Here is a 10,655-nt window from a genome sequence, read left to right on the forward strand (position 1 = left end):
GTTGAAACAACAGGCGTAAAACAGGGTCTCTCTGTGTAGCCCTGGCTGTCCTGGAACTCACTACACAGACCTGGCTGAACTCACAGAGATGAGCCTGCCTCTGTCTCTGTAGTGCTGGGACTGAAGGCCTGCAACACCACACCGAGAGCTTTACATTTCAGTAAGAACTGGCTGAGGCAGAACTTTGACGAGCACTGACAGTGAGCCACCTTGCAAAAGCAACAGAGTAAAAGGAAGATAAAACATACCAGGAGCCCAAAATATGGATGTGCGCCCTGTGACAGATGAAAAGGCAACCAATGCCCCAGAACTGAGGAAGCAGCCTGTTTCCTCAACAGCTCCTTTTTGAAGGCTCAAAAGGAAGAAAGAAGAGTGTGTGTCCGGTAGTGCAGGCTGGACCCAGACCATTTCCATGTTGACCCACGGGTGACAAACGCCTTAAATCTAATACTGGCCCATGACTGTTACTTATACTCAGGAATTCTAGGAGCAGGTAAGGTTTTTTGGCACAAAAGAACGCACACAGCCAGGTGGTGGAGATGCACACCTTTAGTCCCAGCACTTGGGAGGCAGAGGCCAGCCTGGTCTACGGATGAGCTCCAGGGCAGCCAGGGCTACACACAGAGAAGCCCTGTCTTGAAAAACAACAAACAAACAAAATATACAGGCGCACAAAATAACAGGGCACTTTAACAAACACACAGAAAACATACAGCTTCTAACCACTGAGCCGGCCATCTCTCAGCCCCTGTCACCACATCATGGGCTACAGAAGAAACTAACTCTAACCAAACTTCTGTCTCTCACCAGTCCCAGAAATCAGAAGATCGGCCCTAGCTTGTCTACCTCATCTGGTAACAACTGGCAACGGCTGGGTCTTGTGCAAGAGCAGTACAGGGTCTTACTGCCGAGCCACACCCACCCCTTCCCGCTCTGTCTCCCTGCTCACTTGGGTTGGCAGGCATCGTGAACTCTGGCAGGAGTTCTGAGCGTGTCCTAGAAGCCATGAAAGTCAGCCTGGGACTGAGCTCCAGCAAGTCACTGAGTTAGTGGCTCTGGTGGTCCTCGGCTTGAGACCCTGTCCTCCACCAGGAAATCTAATTGCTCAGTACATTCTCTCCCAACTGAATCTCCTCTCTCTCAAATGCTGGCTTGCCTGCCTCTTCTGCCACAATACCACTTCCACATCATCGGTTCGTCTCAACTGCCATATATGTCCTCCCCACTCTTTACGTCCCATCTGCAAGTCCCAGTTCCCATGTAAAGTAGTGCTGTGCTGGGTAATTTGATGTCAACTTGACACAGGCTGGAGCTGTCTGACAGGAGGGAGCCTCAGTTGAGAAAATGCCTCCACAGGATCAGGCTGTAGGCAAGCCTGTAGGGCATTTTAATGATCACTGATTGATGGGGCCGTCCCTGGGCTGGACTTGGGTTCTATCAGAAGGACTGAGCAAGCTATGGTGAGCAAGTCAGCAAGCTGCACCCCTCCATGGCCTCGCATCGGCTCCTGCCTCTAGGTTCCTGTCCTGCCTGAGTTCCTGCCCTCGATGCTCTGGACAGTGAACTGCTATTTTTTAAGTGTGAATGAAATGAACTCTTTCCACGCCAAGTCGCTTTGGTCACGATGTTTCATCACAGCAATAGTGGCCCTAACTAAGGCAAGCACACTCACAGTCTGCACAGCTCAGAATGTGGACACCCTTGGGGACCATTACTCTGCCTCTGAAACTTTTTCTTGAAGGCAGCTTTCCTTCAGTAATTCTATTGTTTTTGTGTGTTTTGATGCTTTGCCTGTGTCCATGTGTATATACCATATGCCTACAATGCTCCTGGCAGCCAACATAGGATATTGGGACCAGAGGCACAGTGAGGTGCCCCGTGGGTGCTATGGGTCTAACCCAGGTCCTCTGGAAGAGCAGGCAGCGCTCCAGCCCCAAGATGAATGTTCTCTTTCAGTGTTAGTGCTGCGAGGAGGGGTACATTGAGGAAGCACACAATGAGGAGGTTACAGAGAAGGAGAAGCAGGCTGTGTTAACAGAGTAACCTGTGGCTTCATTTACAAAATGACTGGACTGTAGGAAGCACGCAGTGAGGAGGTCTGGTGTGTTACAGAGAAGGGAAAGCAGGCTGTGTTAATATAGTAACCTGTGGCTTCATTTACATAATGACTGGACTGTACAAGGTACTTCCCTTCTAGCTTTTGGGGAAGGGAGAACTGTTTTATTTTCTTGTTTGCTTCTTGGTTTTCTGAAATACTGTCTCATACAGCCTGGGCTACCTTCAAACTCATTGTGTAGCCCAGACTAGCCTTCAGCTCTTGATCCTCCTGCCTCAGCCTCTCAAGTGCTGGGGTTACAGGCCCCCACCACAATGACCAGCTTCCATGAGGGATCCTTTAAGGATCTCTCCAGCGCAGTACATAAATTTCCCTAAGAGAGCCATACGCAGTTAGTGTAATTATGTTGGCAGGCACCACTCAAGTATCTGCTTAGTTACCAGTCTGTTACTGTGGTAAGCACCATGACCAAGGTAGCTTCTCAAAGGAAGATTTTAATTTGGGGCCCTTGGTTCCAGAGGGTTGGGAGTCCACGGCCATCAGGCAGGAAGGCAGGCAGGTAGGCAGGCTTCGTGCCTGAGCAGTAGCTGAGAATTTTCACCTGATCCACAAGCAGAAGGCAGACAGAGCCAAGTGGGGAATGGAGTGGGTGGACTCTTGAAACGGCCAAGCCTGTCCCCAGTGATATACCTCCTCCAAGGCCACATCCCCTAATCCTTCTCAAACAGTTCCACTGACTTCAGACCAAGTTTTCAAATACAGGAGCTTAGAGAGGCCATTCTTGTTCAAACCACCATGGAACACAAGGGACGGGCTCATCGGAGTGGAAAGGGAGATACAAGGGAGAACCCACTGCAAGGGCTGAACACCCACTGAACAGCATCAGGGGACTTTGCTGCTCCCTTTGCATCTCTTAGTCACGGGCGGGTGGGTGGGGGGATGACTTAATTGGAATTTGTGGTGAGGATAAGTCTTATCACAGTGGCCCACACAGCCAGCTTGTCAGAAACTGACACATCAGGAAACTGTGCAGAGCACAGGAAACAGGGGACTTAAAAGGCTTCTGTGAAAACCCATACGCCCATTCCAAGACCTTTACTCACAGCCAAGACAGGAAGCCACCAAAGAGAGCTCTTAAAAAGTGTGATGGGGGGGGCTGAAGTATGGCTCTCCACAGTTGGTGGCTCCTGGTGGGCTGTGGGAGAGGAAGGACTCAGGCCTAAGGAGCAGACTACGGAGAGTCTGACCAGGCTCCATGGAGCATAGAGACCTTGTCATTTTTTTAGTTTTTATTTTTTCTTATTTTTATTTTTACTTTTCTTTGGAGGGGGTCACAAGGGTGAGGGGCAAGGAAGGACTGGGAAGTGAGTCTGATAGGGGTATATGATGTGAAATTCCCAGAGAATCAGTAAAAATGTTTAAGAAACAAACAAACAAATAAAACAAAACAAAGAAAGAAACTATGCCAAGACCTTTAAAAAGGCGGTATATCAGGGGTTGGGGATTTAGCTCAGCGGTAGAGCGCTTGCCTAGGAAGCGCAAGGCCCTGGGTTCGGTCCCCAGCCCCGAAAAAAAAGAACCAAAAAAAAAGAACAAAAAAAAAAAAGGGCAGGATATCAAACTGCTCTGACCACACCCTCAACTTGGCAGAGGGATGAGGGGAGTCAAGCACTTATGTATATATGGTATGTATGCAGGGGTGGCATATGGTATGCACACAGGCCAAAGATAAAGGAGAAACTAATAAAAATCTTTACTTACTATATGTGCTGATATTGTCTGTCTGTGTGTGTGTGTGTGTGTGTGTGTGTGTGTGTGTGTGTGTGTGTGTGTGTGTGTATGCGTGTGCGGGCGCATGTTGGGGTCACAGGACAGCTTGTAGGAGTCAGTTCTCCCATGTGGTCTGGGGATCAAACTTAACTCCTCTAGTTTGGCAATGGCAACACGCCCTTTACCAGCTGAGGCTTCTCTGCAGCCTCAGTGAACATCTTTGAATTCTTATCTTTTTTTTTTTCATTTTTATTATTGTGTTACTTCATGTGTATGGGTGTTTTGCCTGCATGAATGTCTGTGTAACATGTGGTGCCTGGAAAATACGGAAGGGGGCATCGGATGCCCGGGAGATGTTACAGACAGCTGTGAGCCACTATGTGAGCACTAGGATTGCAACCCAAATCCTCTGGAGGAGCAGCCGGAGCTCACCACTGACCCATCTCTCCTATCTTTGATAGTGTGCTACGGGGTCCAACTCATGTTCACAAGGTTGATGGCAACAAGTTTTGGTGAGACTTAAAATAGAAAACCTGCATTAAGCCAGGCATGGTGACACGCGACTTTAATCCCAGCACTCAGGAGACAGAAGCAGGCAGATCTCAGTGAGTTCACAGCTGGCCTGGTTTACAAGGCAAGTTCTAGTCTAATCAGAGCTGATCTGAGAGGGACCCTGTTTCAAACAACCAAGTAAGGGGCTGGAGAGACGGCTCAGCAGGTAAGAGCGCTGATTATGCTTAGAGGACCTGGGTGGGTTCTTAGTGCCTACATGGCAGCTTACAAGCCTCTGTAACTCCAGGACCGGACACACACATGGTTCACGGACAAACATACAAACTCAAAAAGAGAAGTAAATGTTTAACAAAGGTTTGCTTAAATACTTAAGGGGAACAAAAGGTGTATATTTCTCTTAGAGGATTTCTAGCTGTTTTTTCCACAGGCACTGCACACACATGGTACACACAGAGACAAGAAGGCAAAGGCTAAAGTTAGTCATTTAAAAAAGAAGCTCGTGGGTGGCCGAGGTTGTGATTACTCAGTCTTAACAAAGGGGAGTGGCGGGCCACTGTAGCACTGTGGCGCACACCAGCCAGCTGGGAGGCTCACACGCTCACACAAAAGGATCACCAGATGCTGCCAGGTGCTGGTTGCCAAGGTTGAAATGAGAAGTTTCTGTTAACTGGGTACAGAGTTTCAGTTTTACAAGGTGAAGAAGTTGGGCAGACAGATGGTAGGGATGGTCACACAAAGATATGAATGTATTTACTGCCACTGAAGCGACACTAAGGTGGTTAATCTGAGAAGTTATGTTTATTATTTAAAGGACTAAATTGTCAAGCTAACTTCAATAACTGTTTTATTTTGTACAACTGACATATTCATATAGATGACATCTCTAAAGATGCCTTTATCAGTATTTAAAACTGTGTTATATCTCTTAGGAATTTGACACACAGTTGCACTTGTAAGGCCAGATAACCAATTGTAGGGTGGGTTATTACCCAGAATGTGGTGGGTCCAAGAGCTTGAACTCACGATCAAGTTTGGTGACACTTGCCTTTATCCACTGAGCCTTCTTATCAACCCAAGTTTCCCAGGAATTAAGTAATCTGTTTCCCTAATTCCCATTAAGCAAACATGGCAGTCAAGTGTAGAGCAGGAGACAGGTTATGATTTGCATGATGTAATTTAATAATGTAACCATCTTTGGGGAATCTAATTAGTACCAAAAGAGAAAAAAAAAAACCAACAGGAAACAGCTGTCTCTCTCACACAGTGTTGAGAGCTTTCCCTCCCACTCATTGCCAATCAGTGTCCTGGTGTCCCCTCACCCTGCCTCTGTCTCTGCAACCTGCCAGCCTCCAACTGAACAGACTTCCATTCCTGTGCAATCTAAGTCAGTCTCTCCAGTCTCTTCCTCCCTCCCTCCCTCGCTCTCCCTCTCTCTTATAAAGGAAAGAAAGCACTCACTGGGTATAATTGATGTCTATATGCAGGTGAGGGCAGGTACAAGATAAGGCAAGACCTGTGATTGGGCAGTGAAAAAAGAAAGGCGGGGGCAGAGGTTTTGTAAGGCAGGAGAGATGAGGAGGTAGAAGAACCAAGAAAAAGGCAGAGAAGGACGACCCAGATCTGCGTGGCTTTAACCGGGCAAAGGTAGCTATGAATATTTCATAAGGGACAGATTTATATAGGACAATTTGTCTTATCTAGGTGGGCAGTTTACATCAATACCAATTGGTTGTGACTTTATTGTGTGGACGTTTTGTGGACTGAGAATTTGCTGATATGAATCTGACTGCTAAATTACAAGCTTTGGGTTTTGATTTTAACTGGCTACTGGGAGTTGTGACTGTAGCCACAGGGGCAGATGCTGGGATTGTGAGCAGGGTTCACAGCACAGTCCCAGGATGGCAGCTGCTGGTGGGCCCAGAGAGGAGCCAGTGCCAACATGGGGCTAGCCATGGAGGTGGAGAGATCGCTGGGGACAGAGAAGAGCAGGAGGCAGTGTGGCTTGGTGCCTGGTGCCCCACCCACCCCTGCATCCATTTTAATTATTTACTGCTACAACTGGGTGCTTGCTTTTAGTTTCAGAGGGTTAGTCCATTAGCATCCTGAGGAGAAGCATGCAGGCAGGCAGACAGGCATGGTGCTAGAAGGGTAGCTGAGAGCTTTAAATCGTGATCCGCAGGCTGCAGAGAGAGAAAAAGGAAACAGAGATGGAGGGATGACTGTCCCTGGCAAGGACTTTCAAACCTTAAAAGCCACCCCTAGGGACACACCTCCTCCAACAAGGCCACACCCCTACTCCTTCCCAACAGTCCACCAACTGTGAACAAGCATCCAAATGTATGGGCCGAGGGGGCCATTCCTATTCAAGCCACCTCACTGAAGGAATAAATTAACATGTCCCAAAGTATTAAATGTAGTCATTTTTCTCAGTACTGAGACAAAATATCTCAAGAAATAAAAAAACACTGAAGGACGTATTTCGTTTGGCTCCCCCTTTAAAAGAAACAGTCCACCATGGCCGGGAAGGCATGTGGCTGGTCAGAGTGCACCCTCATGCAGGAAGCAGAGAGTGGGGGAGTGCTCCTCGAAGCCTTTTCCTTTTTATTTAGCATGCACCCCAAGCCCACAGGACTGGCTAACCCAGCAAGCCTTGCTGGCCTGGAAGCCACCCCCAACAACCATCATCACCCCAGTGCCTCCCTACAGTGGGGATTATGAGTTGCCACCATGCTGTTTTTCACATGGGTGCAGGGGATTTGAAACCACAGCCTCCTGCTTGTACAGAAAGCATCCTGAGGAGCCATCTCTCTGGATTCACCCTTCACTTTTGGCTGACTGGGCCTGAGCTGGTGTCACCTGGCCTCCAGCAGATACTCAACCTCTTGTCAGACGCTGCCATCTAGTGACCATGTGGGGAAATCTTAAAGCTCACTCTTCAAGAGTCACAGATCTTCCAATCTTTCCCAAAGTGCCTTGACCACCCTGACAAAATAAGCATTGGTGAATTCATCCATCTCTTCTTACATTTGAAGGAGACAGCGAGACATGAGTTGAAGATCTGTCCTAGTCCGGAGATTTCCTCCTCCATTCCAAGAGTTGTGGCAAATATTTTTTTTTTTTTGACAGCAAGAGGGTTTATTGTACACGAGTTACACTTGGCCACAAGAGAACAGAACTAGTCCAGAATGCCAAAGGTCCAGGGCAGAGGGCCAGCGGGACTGTTTTCGTTGTGAGGAAGGTAGTCATTTTCCCAGCTGATCTCGGCAAGGTGACATTCCGGGTCTACTGAGACTTATTACCGACAGCAGCATACAGTCCAACTACTTGTTCCGGGCTTCAGCATCCCTTACTTCTGCTCCCGAAGGCTTCGTGGGTGCACAAGATGGTTTACTTGGACCTCTGCCTCATCTTTCTTCTCTTGCGCTTCAGCCTGCGCATTCTCTTCTTCCACCACTTCGCTCTCACGGCGCAGGAGTCTCAAGGAAGATGGCGCTAAGACCGAGAGCTGTGGCAAATATTTTAACCTGACTGTTATCACAGTCTACGTTATCACAACCAAATACGAGATAATTTGGTGCCTCAGATCCCCGGCAAGGGTTAACACCACACAGCCCACATCTAAAACAGGACACACTTGACAAAATCAACTTGGCCAGGTCTACTTTGTCCTCAATATCCTTGGTCAGTGGTTCCTACCCATGGTTCCCAGATTCTAGTTATTCAAAGTACAGATGACTCCAAGATACCCTAGAATCACCCTGAGGGCTTTGCCTGAGCCCCAGACTCACTGGGACTCAACCTTCCGGGATCTGGAAGTCAAAGCTGCTAGCCTCCTAGAATTGGCAACCTGAACCACAGACAAGGGCTGCTAGCATCCCCTAGTGGTGCAAAATGGTACAACAAGTATCGGCGGTCACATCACTCAATCCAGCAGCTTCAGCTGCAAAGCCAACACCATAAAGTAGAAAATCACAGGACTGCATGAATCCCACTCTATCCCCCTGACAGGAAAGAAAGGACCAGAGGAAAAGCTCTCCAAAAGCTTTCCCACATGGTCACTGCCCCAAGATGTTCCAAGCAGGGCTCCCACTGTCAGGGCATCCAATATGAAAACACTCTAGGCTGCTCTAACTATTGTCCTGTGCCTGCCAGGGCCTGGGTTCCATCACCACCACGTGGAAAGCGGCCAAAAGCATAAGAACCTTGACCTTAAAGGTGGATGGCGTGGCCTAGAGGTGACAGACTCGGTGAGAAGGGGATTGGTCCCTCTCCAGCCAGAGAACACATAGGGAAAGAGAGCAGGTGGTGTGGAGGAGGGGATAGTGAGCAAAACCGTGCTACTCTTTAGTGTAGCAGTCTCCTTCCAAAACACCCGGCTCTTCTCAAAAAATCCTTGAATCTACGTCCATTGCTGACCTAGACACTGAGAACAGGAGTAGCCATAATAGTAGCCCAGTAGCCATAAAAGGTGTAAGAGCCTTTCTCTCTGTCCTTTTCATTGGGTACCTACCTGTCAGAAGCAATTAGTTACAGCATGCCAGACTCACTGTAATAACACTAACCAGGGGCCACAGAACAAGACGTGTCTACCGAAGCCTTGTCCTTATGTGCTATTCTTTTTTTTTTTTTTTTTCCGGAGCTGGGGACCAAACCCAGGGCCTTGCGCTCGCTAGGCAATCGCTAGGCAAGCGCTCTACCGCTGAGCTAAATCCCCAACCCCTCTTATGTGCTATTCTTAGCCACCTCTGATAATAGTCGTGTTATTGACAAGATGGTTAACAATCACTCAGGAGGCCTCTGAGACCTTAGCACAACTGACTCCACGATGTAAGTGCCGTTTGGGATGTAAAACTCAGCACAAGGCCAGCGCACCCTCTCCTCCTCCCAAGCAAAAATGAAAACAAAGGCCTCGTCCATCAAAGTCTATAGTTCTGGAAGAATTTCTAAATGGACTAATATTGCTTTCTGGCTTCTATACGATAACTGTTCTTTTTTTTTTAAAAGATTTATTTATTTATTTATTAAGTACACTGTAGCTGTCTTCAGACACACCAGAAAAGGGCATCAGATCTCATTACAAATGGTTGTGAGCCACCATGTGGTTGCTGGGATTTGAACTCAGGACCTCTGGAAGAGCATTCAGTGCTCTTAACTGCTGAGCCATCTTTCCAGCCCAGGATAACTGTTCTTGTTAGCTGAAGTATGTTCACCCAGAACATGGTTTTTGGGGTTTAACACCTCACCCTGAGAAAGGCTTGGGCTACACCGGGAGCCTGGACACTCAGTGTCACCACCAGACAGCTCATAAAGACCTCCTATTGGCTTAAACCCATGATTGACAGATAATGCACAATCTGGGTATTTTTCCTGCTGTGTACCAGCATGTGAGGGATTACCAGCACCGAATTTCAACTCAGCAAGAATCTGATCTGGGCAGGTTTCAGACACCTGCTAGCAACCCAAACCTAGACTTCGATTAAACACTTTCCTGAGACCACCCATAATCAAAATGCTGCGTCTGTTTTTATATTATTTTATATGCATGACTACCTTTGCCTGCACACAATCACCGGGGCTGGATACCGACTGAACCTGTGTCCCCTGGAAGAGCAGCTGGAGCTCTTACCTGCTGAGCCCTCTCTCCAGCTCCTGCTTATTAGACTTCTAACTCATCAAGAACTTTGTTACAACCAGACATGGTGGCCCATGCCTTTAATCCTAGCATTCCAGAGGCAAAGGCAGACAGAGTCCAGGCCAGGCCTTACCACATAGCAAGGCCCTTTCTAAAGAACAAACAGTAGTGAGTTCTCTAAGTAAATCTCTTCACGGGATCACTCAGGCTCAGGATTCCCAGAGATGCAGCTCATGAATGCTGGGATCAAAGGAGTGCAACTCCGTGCCTACTGCCAATCCTTTTATAGGGTGTAAAGAGTGGAGAGGAGAAGACAACTGTATCTTTCCTAACACACCCGCCATTTTTTTCTCCGAGACAAGGTTTCTCATTGTCCTGGAACTCACTACTTAGGCTCCTCTGGCTCACTGAGTAGTCTGGGTGAGGGGCCTGTCTCTTCCTCCCAGCTGGGTTTTCATAACAAGCAAACACAGTGGATTTTTTTCACTTGATTTCCACGGATCAACCTCAGACGCCCCTGCTACACGGCAAGCACTTTACCGATTGATCAATCTCCGCCACCCTAAACAAAGTGGTTTTTTTTTTTTTTTTTTTGGTTCTTTTTTTCGTTGCTGGGGACCGAACCCAGGGCCTTGCGCTTCCTAGGTAAGCGCTCTACCACTGAGCTAAATCCCCAGCCCCAAA

At 47.9% G+C, this 10,655-nt stretch overlaps 1 protein-coding gene, 1 long non-coding RNA gene and 1 pseudogene across 4 annotated transcripts in view; 1 reads left to right on the forward strand and 2 right to left on the reverse strand.

Moving 5' to 3' along the window:
* LOC134483846 (uncharacterized) overlaps positions 1–10,655 on the reverse strand; it is a 74,043-nt gene that overhangs the window by 52,857 nt on the left and 10,531 nt on the right. The gene's annotated exons all lie outside the window — the stretch shown is intronic.
* RT1-T24-4 (RT1 class I, locus T24, gene 4) overlaps positions 1–10,655 on the forward strand; it is a 60,520-nt gene that overhangs the window by 12,484 nt on the left and 37,381 nt on the right. The window lies entirely within an intron of this gene.
* Positions 7,460–7,844, reverse strand: Rpl41-ps1 (ribosomal protein L41, pseudogene 1; annotated as a pseudogene).

The sequence above is a fragment of the Rattus norvegicus genome, chromosome 20 (assembly GCF_036323735.1).
Source record: "Rattus norvegicus strain BN/NHsdMcwi chromosome 20, GRCr8, whole genome shotgun sequence".
NCBI classification, from domain to species: domain Eukaryota; kingdom Metazoa; phylum Chordata; class Mammalia; order Rodentia; family Muridae; genus Rattus; species Rattus norvegicus.